The sequence below is a fragment of the Cynocephalus volans genome, chromosome 1 (assembly GCF_027409185.1).
Source record: "Cynocephalus volans isolate mCynVol1 chromosome 1, mCynVol1.pri, whole genome shotgun sequence".
NCBI classification, from domain to species: domain Eukaryota; kingdom Metazoa; phylum Chordata; class Mammalia; order Dermoptera; family Cynocephalidae; genus Cynocephalus; species Cynocephalus volans.
The window spans coordinates 242,324,032-242,344,249 of record NC_084460.1 but is presented as its reverse complement, the minus strand read 5'-3'; the positions used below and the strand labels follow the sequence as shown (position 1 = coordinate 242,344,249).

The window sequence follows — 20,218 nt, the reverse complement described above, 5'->3', positions numbered from 1 at the left end:
CTCTTTTCCTCTAATGTTTGGACCTCTGAAAGATTGGGAAGTCATAGTGGTGCCCCTGAGCCTTTGCCTACTCAAGTGATGAGAACTTAATTGTTTTATATGGCCTCATAAATTAGTCCTTAACTCTTTGGGGGCCTATTTCAAGTTACTACAATTGATCAAAAATGCTCAAATATAAACATTATATTGCAGTAATTAGATTATTTTAACGAGAAATTGTAGACATCTATAATGGCTACTAATCTTGCTCTTGTTTGTATGTCTCCTTTTAATTGTGCTGCTACATTATTTTCACTCTGGTTTGTCAGTAATTTGAATGAATCAGCCCTGTTATCCTCTGTTTTCTTAGTTTCGGAAACCTTTCCATGAAAATTCATTAAATGCTATAGATTTGCTGATACCCTAATTTATATGATGAAATTTTATATCTCATCCAACTTAAACATTTTCCTTGATAATTTCTAAGTTGCTGCAGCTTGTTACTTATTTACCAGCGATGTTTGGTAAAAGGTCATCTTTGCTCTAAAATTTCCTTGCAAAAGCTACAGATTGTTCAGCACCTTCTTAAAAGATTTACACCTCCCTTCCTTTCACCCACTCAACAGGAAGGGATCCCTGTTCTGGGTATAGTTCGCTTGTTAACTTTAGAATGGCTTTAAGCTACTGCCCAAGTTTATAGTGAGGAAAAAACTGTAGTCCCCTATCCCCTGAGGAAGTTCTGTTTTTCCTAATAATAGGGAAACTCTACAAATGAGCCCATATCTCCATATTTCCAAGAATTTTTTAAAAGTCAACTTTATTTAGGTATAATTTACATGTGAGGGTACTTCAAAAAGTTTGTGGAAAAAATAGAATTAAAAGATAATACAAATCTTTCCATGAACTTTTTGAAGTAGCCTCATACAGTAAAATGCATAATTACATATACAATTTGATGAGTTTTAACAAATGTATGCTCCTATGTAACCAATACTACAGTCAAAATACAGAATATTTCATTACCCCAGAAAGTTCCCTCATGTCCCTTTGTGGAAAATCCCACCTCCACTTCTGGCCCCAGGGCAACCACTGATTGGATTTATGTCAGGACAAGAAATTTTTTAAATTGTTGACCTGACAGGTGACATCGTATTTAATATTTTAGTTTCTCACATTTGGAGCATTCCTTCATATAAACATGTCATTTGATTATTGTTAAATACCTATCTTCCTTATCTCTGATTTTAGAATGTAAAATTTCTCAGGTCATATTTCATAAGGAAATATGAGCAACAAAGGAATTATAGGTTATCGTAATGATTGCAAGGCAATGTAATGTGTTGAAGTTTTCATCCTATCATTAGGGACTCTTCACCTTTCAGTTTGTAATAGAGACTTCAATAAATTTGAGCACACAATGAGGGAGGTTTCCTAGATCCAGGGAGGAAGAGCCTCTTCACACTGCTGGGATCTTGGACCCAAACCAAAAGCACTCAGCCTGCCAGAAGGTGGCCGGCCTTCCTTTAATCATGGGCTATGTATCCTTGCTGTTCCTCTCTGGCCTGGTATAGGTCCCATGGCAGGTGTTATTCATGATCACAGTTGATGGGAAATAAGGCACATCTGTACTCTCTGAATGTGGACTGTACCACATGGTACCAGGTATCACAGTGAGAAAACTAACATATCTGCTTCTCCCATCTCTCAGTCTCCCTCAAATGGGAACATTATGGCAGTGGTATGATTCCAGAATTCCCTATGGAATACCACTTCAGCAGTTAGATTTCTTTCCCTACAATCTTTGAAAGCATGTAAGTGCAATCCAATCTAGAGTTCTGTAAACTAGAGTTCTCTCTACCCAGTCCCAGGTGAAGAATAATGTATTCTTGTGTAACAACCTCCCTCGGTGGATTACGGGTTATGTAAAATTCCTGGAGAAATGGTTATAAGCTTTTCTCCTGTTACCCTCAGGAAAACCTATGGGAATGTAAGTGAATGAGGGATGTTAATATAGACAGAACTTTGACTTCACTATAATTTCTTAAAAAAAGATTAAATATTTACATATTAATTTTAGCAACACATTTTGATGCACCTTGGCTAGAGTAGATTTTGATGCACTTGACTGGTGATGTGGAACTGCTGTCTAAGTAGGAGGCTTCAGGGGCCCAAAAGCCTCTTCTCGTGACCCAGTTTTGGAACTCTGCATAGTTTATTGATCACATTCTGGAGGTATAATGTTTCTTAAGTCTGGGAGGACTGGGAATAATGGTGGAGAGAGGAGAGTATCAGAGTGCCAAGGTCATAAAAAATTATAGAAATGTTTCATCTGCACTGACTAACTCACTGTGTTATACCAGTATATAATAGGTGATATTTGTGATCAAGTTCAATCATTTTACCTAAAACTATTCTTAAATTAAAAAATGAATCGTATTGATATATCTAATTAATAAATTTAAGAGCTTTTACATAGTATTAAAGAAATGCATGTTTTTTATAAAAATTTTGAAAGATATGAAGAAGAAAATGAAAGAAGGGATTACTCATAGCCCCACTATTCAAAGACAGCTAACTATATGTTAACATTCTGATCTATCAACTCTTTCCTTCTAGTCTTCCTATGCATAGATTATTGTAAACTTTTATATTTCATTATACAAGTAAGCCATGTTAATTATCTACAAAAAATAATAAAACAATGAAAACCAATAAGAATATAAAAATCACACCATTGATGGTAACATAAGTAGTAATATTCTGTTTATCCTTCCAGAGCTGTGATAGTGGGGGAGATGTTTTTCATCTATATAAACTACTTTGCAATTTGCTTTATTGACTACTAGGTTATTAACAATCTTTTCATGTGAATACAGGTTGAGTATCCCTTATTCAAAATGCTTGGGACCAGAAGCGTTTCAGATTTTGGAATATTTTCAGAACACACACTGGTTGAGGCCTTCCTAATCCAAAATGTGAAATGCTTCAGTGAGTATTTCCTTTAATCATTATGTTAGCATTCAAAAAGTTTCCGGTTTTGGAGCATTTTGGATTTGGAATTCTTGTATTAAGGATACTCAACCTATAGATATATTTCTGTTTTATCATTTTAAATGTCTACACAATATTCCATTGTGCTTATATAATTATTTAACTAGTTCCTTAATATATTTTTTATTCATTTATTCTATAAGTATTTATAAATAGCTGGTTTGGGCTACTGTGCCCAGTAATGAACAAGACAACCATGGATCTGTTCACGAAGCTAATTTTCTGTCTTTCATACCCAGAATATAAAAAAGAAACTTAAAGATTATCCTCATCATTTTAAAAGATGAAGAAACTGGGATACAGAGAAACTCTTTTTGCAGGCACATCTTATTCTTTAGTGATTGGTAACCAGTGTTCTCTTTTGCCTACATGCTGTCTATGTTTTAATAACAAACCTTTTTTAAATAATGTTTTTTAAAAAAACATTAAGTTAAAATGTCTCTTTTGCTTAGTTCTGATTAAGATTAGGCTAGAGTCATTCTAATTGATTTGTAAGTTCAGTATTTTGTTTATTCTTGCAAAATTGCTTTTTTCCCCTTCAAACAAAAGATTTGTTTCCAGAATATTCAATACTTGAAAAATCAGTATTTCTTTGGGAATAAGGATAACTAATTTAAAAAATTAAGCTTACAAATTAATAACAATTGGGGATAAGTTAAAAACATATGTGATTGTTTTTCTTGGGATGGTCTGTATCTTTAACATGTACGAAACTTTTATATGAGAAAAACATATTTCTGAATTTGTTGACTATAGAAAGTTTGTACATTAGCTTCATATTTAATCATAGCCAAGCTTGTGTATACTTTAGAGTTGCCCAGTTCTAAATTAGAATTTGAGTAGGAAAGGATTTCCATAATTTGTGTCTGCAGCATGCACAGGGGGGTTTAGCTGAAACTGTTATTTAAACCAGTATTATTTTGTTATCTTGTAGATGTAACATTCTAATTGCCACTTATTTCAGTGTGAATAGTGAATTCCCTCTGTCTCCTTATAGATAATGCCCCACCCCCACCCGAAAATGCCTTTGCCTAGTGAATGAATATGAAGATGCTTTTATTTGGAAGAAGTGTTCATATTTACTGCAAGGGGGTTGGGTTTTTTCACATTTTGTTTTTAAAATTAATAATGATATTGGATTGTAAAGAGGTCTTAATATTTCATTTTTGGTTTTATACAAAATATTCTAAACTTTTAAGTTAAATTTTTTTCCCTCTCCCTTAGGACAGGATACTTAAATAGTAATGGATTTTTAACATTGTTCTTAGACTCAAAAAAATTTCTGTAGTCCTATATGCTAGTGTTTGGTTATAGCTTTGGAGTGATCCAAGGCACCTGATTTAAATACTCTCTTTCTGCTATTCCTTTTCTTTCTTAATTCTTTACTTTTCAAGATTTGTTTTCTGCAAAGATCCACCTTTACTCCTCAAATAGAAACACTTCAAAAACAGCTTTAATTATCACATATGTCCTATTTATCCAGCAATCCCCCCAGCCCCTCCCAAAAAACCCACTATTTTTTTAATTGGGCATCTCCTTGGAAGAGAGGATAATGGATCCTGAACTGACTTTAACTAATGATGTTGTTTTAAGTATGCCATTAACCTCTCTGGACCTCTGTAATAAAAAGGACCCAGCTTCATAGATGACCACACGATACCTTCTAGCTGGCATGATTCTTTACGTATAAGGGTTTTTTTGTTAACCCTCAAGAGATTTTTCAGATTTAAGATTCTGTTCTTTTGAGAACTTATTATTCTAAGAGGTAGAGTAGACTGAAAACATGCAGATTTATATAGAGACTTGGCTCTGCTACTGACTAGGATTGTTAAGTCTTTGAGCCAGTCACATAATTTCCTTTGACCTCAGGAAATTGAAGGTCTCTTCTAACTCCCTAAGATACATTTCTAAGGATTGTAAAGCCTTAGAATAACAACAGTAATAACAAACATTTATTGAGCCTTTGTATATCAGAGACGTCACCAGATTATCTCCTGTAATCTTTATGGCAGTCTTTTATGGATATTATAATAACATGGGTATCTTTGGGGATGATAGGTTTATGTTGTGTTATCAAATGATTCTGGGGGTGTGTTTTAATAGTGCATCCTTTGTTTTTGAGATTGCAGTCACAGAGGTCAGCCAGACCAGATGCCCTTTGGTGTAACTGTAGAGACTGAACATTGGACTGTGTTAGTGCTTAGACTGAGTGGATCACTGTCTTTGGAGTCACTACTCAAAAGGGAGAAGTTAGAACCCCCCAGAACTGTTCAAAGGAAGGTGAAGCATGGTTCACCTTGACCATGTGCCCTTGGCCCATTGAGGCATGTCACTCTAGCACTGCAACTCTTATGTTCAGTTTTTTAAACAGACTCTTATCAAATGCTAAAAGAATAAAAAGATTCTAATTTACACAATATAACTTTTGAATTTTTTAATACAGAAAAATAAAACAAAATATCCTTTCCTATAGTGTAGTTTAGTTCTCTATGGTTGCTTATGTCAAATGCTCCCCTCTCTTTAAGTGTCACAGAAATGTGCAAATTCAAGTAGTCTTGTTCCTTTCAGAGGAATAACAACAAAAGTAAATTAATAAGAAAAGATTTATACTTCTGTGATATTATAAATTACACATAAATGTTTAAAGCTGACAATAACTTAACAAGTGAACTTAAATAGCAGTATACTTAGTAGAATGAGATCTGAGTAAGTTTCTTTAAAATTTTTATAATTGAACCATATTAAATGATTAACATAATATATCTGCATATTAATGAAATATTTTGATAACTAAGATTTATAATATAATAAAGCATATTGAATTTATTATATTTAAGATGTCAGCACATTTTTACATTTTAACAGTTGACTTAAAATTCAGATTGGTGGCTTCAGCTTTTCATTTCAGTCTTCAAAGTACTTATTAGCATTTCATTGTCAAAGTTGATGCTTACTTAGCTTTTTGAAACTGACAAAAGACCTCTGAGTTGACAGTCACCTCCTGAATAAACAAGATTTTGAAGACAGTTGAAGTGCATACTCTGGAGACTATATGTAACACTTACTGTGGGGAGTTTATCATAATTTAGAAGCAAATGAACAAATAAAACCTTCTCAAGTCTTTAACACAATTTGATAGTTTATCATTTTCCATTATCTCTGTCAGAAGCAGAGAAACCAATAACAATGAATTAGGATTAGTATTTCATAACTATAAAAGAGAAATTTAAAGACTATTGATAGTACCTTTGAGAAATAAAATAATGAAGGAAATGAAATGAATAAGATGAAAATAACGAGGAAATTTTTTAAAAAAATTTTAATTTGGGGAGTTCTGAAATATGCAGTAATAAATAATTTTTGATTAAAGAGCTAGATCAGATCAATGTTCTTACCAATGAAGCTTTATATAAAATAGAGATGCCTGCAGGAATTTTGATTGAGGAGAATCAGCATGGAGCCCAGACATCTAAACTAATATATTTATCTGTCAGTATATGTGTGTGTGAGAGTCTGTGAACAGTAAAGGTTACAACTAGTAGATGAGGTCCGTGATGCTCAAACTTGTTGGTCCTAGGACCCCTTTACACTTTCTAAATTATTGAAGGCTTCAGAGAGCTTTTGTTTATGTGGACTGTGCAGAAGAGCTTTTGTTTATGTCAGTTCTATCTATTGATATTTACTATATTGGAAATCAAAACTTTTTAAAAAATCTATTAATTCATTTAAGAAACAATAAAAATTACATTTTAACATATTAGCATTGTTACTAAAATAACCATATTTTATGAAACAAGAAAAATTAGAAGAGTGGCATTGTTTTATATTTCTGTAAATCTAATGTATGGCTTAATATTAAGACAAAAACCGGATTCTCATAAATGCTTCTGAATTCAATCTGATGGTGATATGTTTTGGTTGAAGTGTAGGAAGAAAATCTGGCCTCACATAAAAAGAAGTTGGAAAAGAGGAGGAGTATTATAATAGCCTTTTCAGATAATTTTGGGTTTTCCTCGTTGATATCATGCCAAAACAGGTGGTAATTTCGTAAAGGTTACTTGCGATGAGGAATCTGAAATCTTATCAGTAATCATTTCTTATTCTGTTACATTGAAATCTCTTGGTCTGTCTTGAACTTTGAATGGATCTATCTTTCAGCCATGCATGATTCTGTAACATCATGCATTGGTCATTTTGAAAATATTAGTTCATTGAATTATGTAGTCTTCCAAACATTGACGTGTTTTATATGATATCAAAAAATCACATTTGCTAATATCATCAAGAAAAGCCATTTAAGTAGTGGGAAGGTGTCAAGTGTAGAGTGACAGATTTAAACTTTCCGACATTCTAATTTTCACTTGAAAGTTTTAATTTTATCATTGACTGTTAGTTGTTTTCCTTGAGGTCGTAGGCTCACTTCGTTCAGTTTTTAGAAAATGCTGAACACCCGAATCTGAATAACCAACATTTGTTAGTCATTCTTTCAAGTAAAAAATGGTATTCCATGGGAAAAGGAGTTAGTTCAGCTTGCAACTCAAACAATAGTTTTCCTCAAGACAACCATCTGCAAAGGGAACCCAGATACCTTTTACATCATTTGGTATGAGGCTTTTTCTCTTTTGGAGAAATATGGAGTTTTTCAAATGTGGAGGTGTAAAACTCTAAGCTTAATGTAATCTACAACAGACGAGGCAGTTAAAACAAGCAAACAAAAAACTGTCCCATAATAACTCTTTCAATATGCTGTTGTTCATTAAAAGCAGTATCATTGGTATAACATAATGTACTAAAATCTATACTTCATATCTCCAAGACCAAGTTGTTTTATTTTTTTTGCTTATTTATTTTTTAAGACCAGCTTCTTTTAAAAAATGAAAACAACAAAAAGACATTCAGCTGATAACATGATTTAATATTCTGACAGTGAAAAATATAACAAAAGCATACACTTAAAAAAAATCTTTCTATAGCTGATCCCGCAAGAGATATTTTAGGCAAGTTTTTTTTTTTTTAACAAGATACTTTTTATCTTAATGTCTTCCTTAATGAGAAACATATTTGAAAATAATGAAAATAATTTCATCTTGCAATTTGATAGCAAGTTACAGGTTTGAGTTCATAGAAGAAAACATGATAAAACTTTGAACTAGGCTTACTAGTGGTAGGTACTTACCACAACAAATGTTTTCAATTCAGTGTCTCCTTTAGTCATCTGTGTTGCTAAGACACCTATATTATTACAAGTTTTCTCTCTAACATGTTATTGGTTCATATTTTGTATCATTTTGGCTGTCATATGAGGAAACATTTAAAATGCCTTTCTTCCTTTCACCTATAGCCAGTCATTACTTTTTTAATAACCTTGCTGTAAGACAAAAAGTGTCTTCGTTTTCTTCTGACAGGATAAGGGCAGGAGGCTGCAGTCATTCAGACAGGAACTGTTCTGTGAGTCTGAAGAATTCAGTGAGTCTTACAAATGTGCCATGAGCTTTGCCTGCTAATTCTTTTAACATTTGTTTAGCACCTACTTTGTTCCAAGCATTGTGTTAGGTGATAAAACTGATAATGATAGTGTCAACATCACCCCCACCACCTAGTCTTTGGGAGTTTTGAGAGCTGTCTGCACTCTAGGTACTAAAAATATGTGCTTTACATACATTTTATACATTCTATATATGTTATCTCATATCACTCTCCTAATACCCCTATGAGGTATAGGTACTATCATCATTCCAATTTTACAGATAGAGAAACTGAGACTTACCTAAGGTCCCATAACTAGTAAGTGGAAATGAGATTCTTTTACAGATAGTTTGGACTGAAGAGCCAAGCTTTTAACCACTTAACAGTAGATAACACTGAACTTCAGTTAAAATTTTTTAAAATTGTTTTAACCCTGTGGGATGAGGGTTTATAAAAATGCAGTTCCCTGTCTGCTTTGTTTCTGGTGTAAGGACTGTATGAGGTGGTCACAAAGGACCCTGTGGTTTGGGCCTTAGAGGTCTTTTGAAGTCACATACCTATTGGAAGGAGAGAGAGAGAAATCTAGGATGGAGAGATGTGTAGAAGTCATCTTTTAGAGTCACAGAAGTCCCATGAGAGGAGGGAGCAGATTAGAAGAAAGGTTCAGACATAGGTTTCATAGATGAATCCAATCTTTGTTTAACAGTGTGATTATTGGGACTAAGGATAAAAAGATCTATTACCCACCCAATACTTATCCTAATTATAATTTATTCATTAAATATGTATTTATTTGTTTAATATCTGTCTTTGTAAAGAAGCATATGGCCCTATTTTCCTGGTATTCACTATGGTTTCATGAGTGCCTAGCATATAGTAGTACATACTCAATAAAATTGCTGAATGAAAATCGAGAGCTTAGTATTGTGCGTATATACTTTGAGCATTTTAGTATTTTCATTTAATGAATTTGTGGGTTATATAAAGTATTTACACTGTCTCAGGCCACATGTCCAGCATCCTTATTTTTTAATATTCTTTTAAAGAGAAAGCACATCCTAATTATATTACTGCATTGGTCAATCTGGAATTTCAGTTATAAACATAAGACTTGACTGTTGACCCATGAGACACCCTTGTAAATTACGTGTGTCTGTTTGGTAGATTTAAATGGAAAACTTAATTATCTATGTCTGAAGACAGTTTAATTAGTTGCTCAAGAGTCCCCTCTTTCAGTTCAATTGAGAGGATAGTTTTGTTAATTTTCATTTAAGGAACAGGAAAAGCCAATGCAAAAAAGCAAAACAAAACAAAATGGCATGCAGTTAAATAACTCTCCTTGAAGCCCTGAAAGACATCTGATAAAGGACTGCATATATCTAAGTAAGATCGAGATATCACTTTACCCATCACTATCAAAATAATGAAAAAAGCTTTTAAATTGCCACAAGTTAATAAAGGCCGACTTTACTTCTCTGTGTGTTGTAAATCAGTTGTCAGGCTTAGAACTAAATTGGGGGTGGTCATTTTCAGCTGTGAATATTTCTGCTTGCTTATGATTCTGGGACTTTGTGACACCTGAACCTTACCAGGCGTTAAGAGTCTCATCACATGTTGAGTGATCATATCCCCAGGTCTCAGTGATCATATCCCAGGTCTCACAGCAGAGTGGAGAGAGGATAGGGTGTGAGTGAAGTCAGGAGGCCTGCATTTCCATCAATGCTTTTTTGCCTATTGATTTTTTTTGCTCCTGAGCAAATACCTTAACATCAATTAATTTCCTTTCTGAAAACAGGAATGTGAGTATACAATGAAGTGGTATATGCGACAAAGCACTTTGTAGAATCTAAATCTCTGTGTATTAGTGCTATCCATTTGGGGGCAGTGTTAAAGCTGGGCCTTTTTTTTTTTTTTTTTTTACAGATTAGCAGGAGACTACAGTAATTAAAATTATTGAAAAGTAGGACTAAGCCAGGATTATTAAGCCAGTTACCTCACAGATTACTTTTTGATATGTAACAGGATTACAGAATCAGGTCTAGGACTGGAAGAGATTTTCTAAGGCCTGCTTCAGGCATCCAGGCCTGTTCTCCTGAAACTAGATTATGCATTTCCTCGCTAGTTGTCAGGGATATGTGTTGGGAAAATATAGTAAAATGGTCAGGGTCCCTCAGATGTTCAGAATCTTACCGAGCATTTGATGTAAATAGGCATGTGTGCCCAGGTGTTCCTTGGTTATTGTCTAATGTAATTACGTACGGGCACCCAGGTGTCCTGGGTTATGGACTTAAGTATAAAGGACAAGTGGCTCTAATCCACAGGGCTCCCTACCCTGGGGGTGGGGGGGGGACACACAAGGAGACCACTACTGCTACTGGAGGCTGTTGCTACAAGCTTTTGCTGCCAGTGCCTCTGGGACCCTCTGAGAGGCTGCCACCGGACCTGTAAGCTGCTGCTTCTGCTCAGGATGGAGCTTATTTCGTTTGCCAATGGCTCCCGGGATTTTTCCCGATTACCTAGCATAGACCTGCGTGTGAGGGGTTTGGTGACCCAGTCTGTACAATGGGTTTGAAGGGTTTGAGCCCTAGCCCTGACAATACAAATGGAAACAGTATAACTAAAATAATGAAATGTTTTGGCTTTACTTATGAATTGCGTAGCCCTACAATTAGCATAGCTATTGCCTTAACCTGACAACTGGCATAGTAGTGTAGCTTTACAATGTTAAACCTGAAAATGACATATCCTTTTAGAGTATCAATTTTACACAGTAGTAATTGATTGAAACCATTTTTTTTTTTTTAAATTAAAGTATAGATACATTATGGGGAGCTGGGAGAGCCACCCCTGGGTCCCTGCAAATCCCTATTCACTGTTGGTTGCTATTAGGGGTATTTTGGTGGAAAAGGTAGTAAAGCACTAGCCTCTTCTGGCCAGATGGCCTTAACAGCAACTGACCTTATCAACCTGAGGTCTTTATTTGCATCTCCCTTTAACCTATCCTTTGTGGAGGAGGAAAATCAGCGGGGTAGATTCTTCTCCGTACATTAAAATATCACTAAAAGATGCATGTTAAATCATCCTTTAATCTTTTTTGTTACTCACAAGAGCAAATTGTTGCAGACTGACTTTGTGTCTAATTTTCTAGTAAATGATTACTTGTGGGCTTTGTTCAGGTGCCTCAAATCACTGTTAAGATGATGAGTTCTGTGAGACACAGTATTTACATATATAAAGAATCTAGTGATTGTCTCTTATAGAAAGAAGAGCATTTAAGTTAGGAGTTGTTAAAATTCTCTCTTAATTTCATTAGGATTCTTTAACAGGAATTCCACAAAATGAAATACTATGGGTATGATATAAAAAGTTTGTTTTAGAAAAGGCCCCAAAGCAAGCTATTTTTACTTTTTTAACATCATTGTCTTATAAAACATGCCCTATAGCATTGTCAATTCAAAGGAAAGTTCACGTCTGGCAGTGAGTTAAACAGTTCATACATCCATGAATTATGTTCATTTTTATACTTCTTCCCAGGGTAATTATTTATGAAAGTTAAATCTTTTGCTTTCAGGCCACTATTGCATTTTTAAATAATAAAAATAGGTTTTTGAAAGTATCTTTGAACTTCATAAATCTACTTCATACCATGAATCAACATTTATCTATCAAGGCTTAAAATGAATATTTTAAATAAATTACAATTGGAATAGTCTAATCAAACTACAGTTTGTTTTCGTAATATGTAGGAAGAGATTAGCTTTATAACTTAATTTTAAACAAGACTAACAATTCCTTTTAAAAATAACCAAATTGTTTAGGCTTTATCCTAGCCTAATCAACAGAAGTTACTGGAGAGATGAGAAAACTAAAAATGTGAGGTTACTTCAAAAAGTTTGTGGAAAAAATTGAATTAAAAGATAATATGAATCCTTCCATGAATTTTTTGAAGACCCCTCATACAGTGTTTAACTTTTATTCTTATATACTGGATTGCCTCTGTTAAACTGGTGAGTGCAAAATGTTCACTGAGGTGCAGTAACTTGAAATAACCTCATATGGCAGTTAAAAATCTGAAAACACTCCTAATATCAATCTGAGTCTACTTTTTATTTGTATCTTCTATATATTACAACTAAAAGTTTTGAAAAAGTGAATACGTGTATGATTCAAGAGTTTGCACTGGATTTAAAGTCCCTAGTTGTTGGAAAAGTGTTAGAGGTTCTCTGATTTCACCTTCTCTATTGTTACAGGACAGAAATAGTGTTTGTAAAGCTACACAACCATGCCAGCTGTTCGGTTACATGACTGTGCCAATTGTATGGTGAGGCACTTCATAACTAAAGCCAAAACGTTTCATTATTTTAGTTATACTGTTTCCATTTGTATTGTCAGGGGTAGGTCTCACAGACCCTTCAAACCCACTGTACAGACTGGGTCACCAGACCCCTCACACGCAGGTCCACGCTAAGTAATTGGGAAAGATCCCGGGAGCCAATGGCAGACACGAGCTCCGTCCTCAGCAGTAACAGAAGCAGCAGTGGTGGTGGCCTTTCGGGGCATCCCATGGGGAGGGGCCCTGTGGATCAGAGCCACTTGTCCTTTATAATTAAGTCATAACCCAGGACACCTGGGAGCACATGCGCAATTACATTACACGATAACCAAGGAGAACCTGGGCACACGTGCACATTTACATCAAATGCTGGGCAAGATTCTGAACATCTGAGGGGCCCTGACCATTTTCCTATATTTTCCCTACAGTGTTTTTATAAGTCTTTCAGGTATTAGTTATCAAAAATTTGGGTAAAACAAAAATCAAAACATAATGACATTTCCCCAAGTAGCCCCTCAGGTTCATTGTGGGGGAGGGGAGGATTGAGAGGAAGTTCCCATGGAGACCAATTTCAGCTTTTCATTAGGAAGAGCCAGGGAAGAATGTTGTTATAATCATCATACAACTGTCACTGCCAGTGGCCAAATATCGGGGAACATTAGACTAGAACGTTTTACTCTTACTGTGTAATTTTGTTTATATGTAACATGATTATAGGATATAGTCATGTTTATATGGTTACATAATTTGGAATAAGGACAACATCTTATTTTATCTTCCCAAAGCACTCTTTGTATGAATTGTTACTGATACTTAAGGGTTACCATCTACCACCCTCTAAGAACTTGTAAATGAAAAAATAAGACTGGGTCTTATGAATTAACTTTAAGATATCTGAGCAGAGGTATTCAAAATAACCTAAAATATCTGAGTAGAAATATTCAAAATCAAAAGAAACACCTAAAAAAGGGGGAGACTCAAAGAGGTAGAAGTTGCTTATGCCATCCAGGCACTCCTAAAGTGAGGGAGCCCCCACCAAATGGATGAGTATTCCAGTCCGTTGGCAAGGCCATCCTAATTGTAGAAGATTCAACAGATGTCTTAAATATTCAGATGCATTAAATATTCAGTTCATCTAACCCACTCCACTTGTTCTGATTCCATTCTTACCAACTTCCTAATGATTTTTTGTTTCCAGTGTAGGTGTGCTACCAAAAAAGAACATGTTGGTCACCCACTTGATTGATAATTATATCTCATTATATCTTACTATAAACTGGACAACTGTCATTCTGATTTTACCTATCAGTTTCATTAGCTTGGTATTATCATGTTAGTCTCCCTTTGAGAAATAAATATAATCTCCTTGTGCTTACAAATTAAGGTTCTGAGCCTGCAAAATTGGGTAATGGATAAAACCCCATTGTAAATTTGACAGAACTTGCTATAGCCAGCAGGCCCGCTTAAACATACCCAAATCTTTCAGCACATCCCTGTGTTTTCAGTTAAATTAATGGAAGCAGATATATTGTTAAGTATCTTGGAAAATATTCCACTCCTGTCTCTAATGGAAAAAAATTAGATTACAAATTATAATTCAGAGTATGAGGGTAGGAATTATCTGCGTATCTAGAGTGAGTTGAATTTGCTTGAATTCACAAATCTTCATGTTATAACTTGATATTGGAGGTTTCAGAAAAGCTGTGTTGCTTATACCTCAATTTTCACATTTTATAGAAATGGTAGGATTTTGCTAAACCTGAACCAGAAACCCTAATTACCTAAGAGTTAATTCACTAACACTTCACGTCCCCAAGCCTCAGGGCCAAGCCAGTTAGAACATTCCTCACTGGTGCTTTTTGTGTGGAATGTTGACTTAGCTTAGTTAACTGGAGTATTGTGTTAGTAAGTCTAGCATCACCATGATGTTACAAAGGGGGTGGCTGTTTGGGTTGTACGAAGTATTTCCAATTTCCTAGAGAACATTCTTATCATAAATGAGTACTGACATTCAGTAGTTGAAGATTTATTCCTTTGTCTTGAATCTTGGTCTCGTATTAAAAATTAGATACTTGTGGAAAAGAAAGTGTAATCAGTCATTTGTACCTTAATGTGAATAAATTGATCAGACCCTATCCTGTAAGCAGGATTTGATGGGATTACTCAGAGTTTAAGCATAGGGGTTCTCCCATAAAATTGCCAGGACAGGGTGGTAGGGTAAAGGTTGCAGAACAGTGATGCCTGCAACGTGTCCCTAAACCATCAGTTACAATTTGACCTGAAGCTCACATTGCATAGGACTGTGGCCTTGGGTCTTCATCTGTATCAGAGTCACACATTATACTAACTCTGATCTTGGAAATATAGGTCCTTGGATACAAGGAAAGGAGGAGAAACTTCCATTTATTGATTACCTTCTGTGCCAGAAATAAAGCAAAACACTTCCCACATATTATCTCATTTAATTATTAATAATTCTACCCTGTAAGTATTTTTACTTCATTTACATATTAGTAAACAAAGACTGAAATAAATTAGTAACTTGACCAAGGACATGCCACAAACAGTAAATGACAGGGTTATGGTTAACACTTTTGTCTGGCCCCAGAGCCCATGAGTTTCCTGTTTTACTACACTTGGTAAAAATAAGAGCTAGTTCAACAAAAATCCAGTATTATTACTTAACAAACAACAATGGAAGTTTTTATTATTTGAGAAACAGTGAATGTGTTTCTTTCCAAGGTGACCTATTTTACCTTCCTTTTCTTATTTCTCATAATACTCCCCACTCCAGCCTTTGACCATTTTTATAGTACTCTTCTCTATGTTACAGATGGTGTGGACTAAGTAAGAAACAGAGGTCATGGAATCTGCCCATTGTTTTTTCCAGGCCAATCACCCTCATTCACATGAACCTACAGAAGTGATATCAGTATCTGGAATGGGCAGAGTCACATCTGAAGACAGGCCAAAGATTCCCAGTCAGAATGAAAAGCTAAATACTGTTGGTGTTTCCAGTAAGAATGACCTTGTAGGATATGTGCCCTGTCAGTTTAGACCCCCACCAAGTTAAGTCATTTTCTTCTGTTTTATAGAGCCAGAATATGAGAGGCACTGTATCCCCAACACCTTAACATTTGTTTCCTACTCCCATTATAAGGTAGCAGGAAGAGCTGTTAGGCTTTGGAGACAAAAGATGGAGATTCAGATCTCAGACTTTCTGTTTACTGACTGCCTGACTTTGAGCAAGTCATTACTTGAGCCCCAGTTTCTGACCATCCATCATGAAACATACCTTTCACAATGGTTGTGACCAATAAATAGGACAACTGTGTGAAGCATCAAGTAGCATTCCTGGGTCCTTAACAAATACTAATAATTTCCTTTCCTTGTCATTTTCTACCCCTCCTCCCATCCCTGCTCCCTCAACTAACATAACACGTCATTATATGCCTGTGTAAAGATAGGATTAAAGATAGAATGTGGGAAATTGGGTAGAGGCCATAATACAAAGTGAAGGGCAAGAGTTTCCAGGCATGCTTGTGTAGTATAGACCAACAGCAGATTACAGACTCCTTGAGGACAGGGACCTATGTCTTATATTCACCCAGCATACCCTACAACTAATATTTAGCACATCACCCCTGTAATACCATCATTTATTGAGCACTTGGTGTCTGCAGGCGGTCTTTTCATCTTTTATGTGTCATCTTCTTTAAACTTCCCATAACTTGTTAGATAGGTATGATTATCCCTGTTAGGTAGATAAGGTGACCAAAGCACCAAGGAAAATCTCCCAAGGTCAGTATTCAAATTTAAGTTTCTGTGATTTCAAATCTCATCTTTGTTATACCACACTGCCCCCAATAAAAATAGCTGCCTTCATTTGGTTTTATTTTTTAACCAAATATTTATGGAACTTTTATCTGTTTAAGCTACTATGCTGTATTGAAGGTTTATATGAAGATCTAAAAGACCTAATTTTATATAACTAGCTGCACAGGTAACTGTGATATGAGGTGGAATGTGACATGTCTCATAATTAATGAACCAATGAAGGACTCTGAGGTTCACAGGTGAGCAAGATCACATCTAATTGGTGCAAATCATCAAAGGCCTTCACGAAGGAGAGGGTGTTTGAATTGAGTCTTGAGGTCTGCGTTTCCTACATGTACTGCATGCTAAGCTCAAAATCTTAAGGTCTTAGTTATTATATTACTTTTTTCTTACCATTTGTTGTTAACTCATTCCTACTCTGTCTTACCATCTGTTTTAGTTCGTTTTGTGTTGCTATAACAGAAATACCTGAAACTGGGTAATTTATAAAAAAAGAGAGGTTTATTTGGCTTATGATTCTGGGACAGTTGCATCTGGCACAGGCCTCAGGCTGCTTCTACTCATGGCGGAAAGTGGCAGGCAGCCAGCGGGTACAAGCAGATCAGATGGTGAGAGGAAGCGAGAGAGAGAGAGAGAGAGAGAGAGAGAGAGAGAGGGAGGAGGTGCCAGGGTCCTTTAAACAACCAGCTCTCATGGGAACTAATAGAGCGAGAACTCACTCATTACGCCCCCTCCCCCAGGGAGAACATTAATCCATTCATGAGGGACCCACCCCCGTGACTCAATCAGTTTCCAACACTGCCACATTGGAGATCAAATTTCCACATGAGTTTTGGAGGGGACAACACATCCAAACTCCATCACTATCTATTGCTCCTCTTTGAAATCAAAAGAAGATAACTTAGTGAAACCACCTTGAATAGAATCACAGAGAAGAAAACCATTACCCTCAAACTCCATAGTCTCCTCTCATTTTCTCCCTTGAGTAGATATAGCGTAATATTTCAGAGCCCAACTCCACCACCTGCTAGCTGTGCAATTTTGGGAAGTTAATTTCACTGGGCCTTAGTATTGTCAAGTATAAAATGAGGATAATATATGCCTCATATGGTTTATCTGGATTGACTGGGATTCTATATGTAAAGTGCCTGTGTGTCTGGAATACAAGTACTCAATAAGTAATAAGTGACAGTAATAATTAATAGTTTCTATACTGTCTACTCAAGTAGATAGATATGGCCAGATAAAAGTAAGCATGAGTCATACACATTTGTCTGGAACATCAAGACATTGATCTTGGTCCTTCATTTTAGAGTTAGTAGTTCTTGTGACTTGCAAACTCCTAACCAGAATTAACGCAGAAATGCAGCTGCTGCCATGTTGAGGGCAAAATATAGACCAAACCTTTAGCCATTTGAGAGTAGTTAAGACTTTTTTCATCCTAATCTCTTGTTTTCTATCTCTTTACTACCTTCGGTAGCTGCCCAAATTGCAATTAATCCGGTATTAATTGATTAAGTAAAAAAGTTACCTAGGAAAGACAGCACAGTACAACTCTGCAGAGTCTACAGTAGATTTTACTTCTCAATAACAAGATGTTCACTTTTACCTGGCCATGAGTTTTCTGGATAACTACCATGAATATTTTTATGCTTGGTTGAATTTTAGTTATTACAGCTGAAGGACTGGGGATGATCTGTAACACAGGACCTTGATCAAAAATATTCAGAAAAAAGTACTATTTGGCTTACATGTGTGATTGTTTTCTTTAACTTAACTTGGTGTTAAACATTGTTGAGGAGAAAAAATTTACTATTAAATTTGACTCTTTTTCTCCTGCCTTCTGAGAATTAGATAAAGTTCACTTTAGGCTATACGTGTCCAAAGAGTTGGTTGGCCTTTGTAATTTCAGTTACCATGTTACAAACTAGGACTAAACTGAAGAGTAATCAGATTAGGCAAGGGACCTTTTTTCATTGCATTTCCTCTTGGAATGGGAGCGTTTTATATCTCATATTAATAATCTAAGTTGTAAATTTGTGAAATTGAAACTTCTGTAGACTTAAATATTAACTTCTGTCTTTTATTGGAAATGTTTTTTAAAGGAATAAAAGATACTATAGACTCAAATAGAAATAATTTGGGAAAGTTTAGAAAATCAATCATTTGTTGTTTCCAATATTGAGCATAGTTTAGGGACCACTTCATGCCCTAATTAAACTAGAATATTCATTGGGCACATAACCCTTAGAGATTATAAAATCTGAGATAAATTGTTTATACTAGCAAATGTACTGAATTCATTTAAATACAGTTTTAGATTCTTTAAATACAGTGTAACATTAGAATCATAATGGATTAAACTTAATTACTATAGCATGAGGAAATAAATGGAAGATGATTATGGAACCAAAATGAGGAAATTTAAGCCTCTTATAGGACCTTAGTGAAAAATGTAGGTATTGCTCCTAAGCAGAGCTGGTGTTGAGTCTGACTCAACACCTCCCTTTCTACATGAGCAAACAAACACCAAAAGGTCCTGTATAAGCACAGTTACACTACCTGTGTCTGGGACCTGTGTACATAAGGAATTCTTCTCAGCTGGCTCCCACTATGACTTGGCCACAAGCTCTCTGAATAAAAAGTGTTGAGACTGAGACTTAAAATAATGGTTTCATCTATTTAAGTATAGACCCACAACAAAACTACTCGTAGTTGAGATACAAAACTGACCACTCGAGGCTGTTAGCATGCTCCTTGTTCTGCATGAAAATAGTACATTTCTGAGTTAAACTCCTTTTCTTTTCCATCAAAATACTTATCAGTTTTTGATCATCTTTAATGAAATTGGGTTTCAGTTAACTAATCTCAGTCCATATTGCACAAAGAGGGATATAGATCAAACTTTCATAATTTACCTGGCAGTGGTACATTCTTTTTAAAACCTGGTGCTGTATGTTAATTTTCCTCTCCTTTTAATTGGTTAAAAAAATTCCATTTTGTAATAATGCATGACTCATTCATTACTCATTATCTTCCCACTGATTTTTTTTTTGTTCTTTTGCCTTGAGCCAGCAAGAAAATCTTACATGAGAGGAGGGAGAAACAGAGAGACAGAGTGAGTTGAGGAACACAGTGCTTAAATACTGTTGCTTGATTTTCATTGGTTATCTCCTTTCTTACGGTGGCCAGTCTAATCCAGCCTCCTCTGTCGAATCCCTCCCCTCCCCCACACTCCCAGCTAGGGGCTTCACAGGGTGGCTGTTGCTAGAAACTGACTGCAGACAGTATGTAGGCATCTTTCATTCAGGATGGACATTAATATATTGGATAGAGAAGAAAGCTTTTAGAAATGTATCATTTGTCAAAATTGCATGGCTTTTGAAAAGGGATAAAGAGAGATGCTGAGTGTTTTGTATGTTAGCATCAACTCTTTTTATTTCTGTTCAGACTTTTAAGTTTTCAGAAGCTTAAATATAGATTCCTTAAAAAAAAAAAAAAGGAAGAAAGAAGAATTTGTCTGGGTAGTCGACCTCTGTTTAAGTGCTTCAG

At 35.4% G+C, this 20,218-nt stretch overlaps 1 protein-coding gene across 1 annotated transcript in view; it reads left to right on the top strand.

Moving 5' to 3' along the window:
* The window catches only part of CHN1 (chimerin 1), a 179,700-nt gene that overhangs the window by 107,088 nt on the left and 52,394 nt on the right, over positions 1–20,218 (top strand). The gene's annotated exons all lie outside the window — the stretch shown is intronic.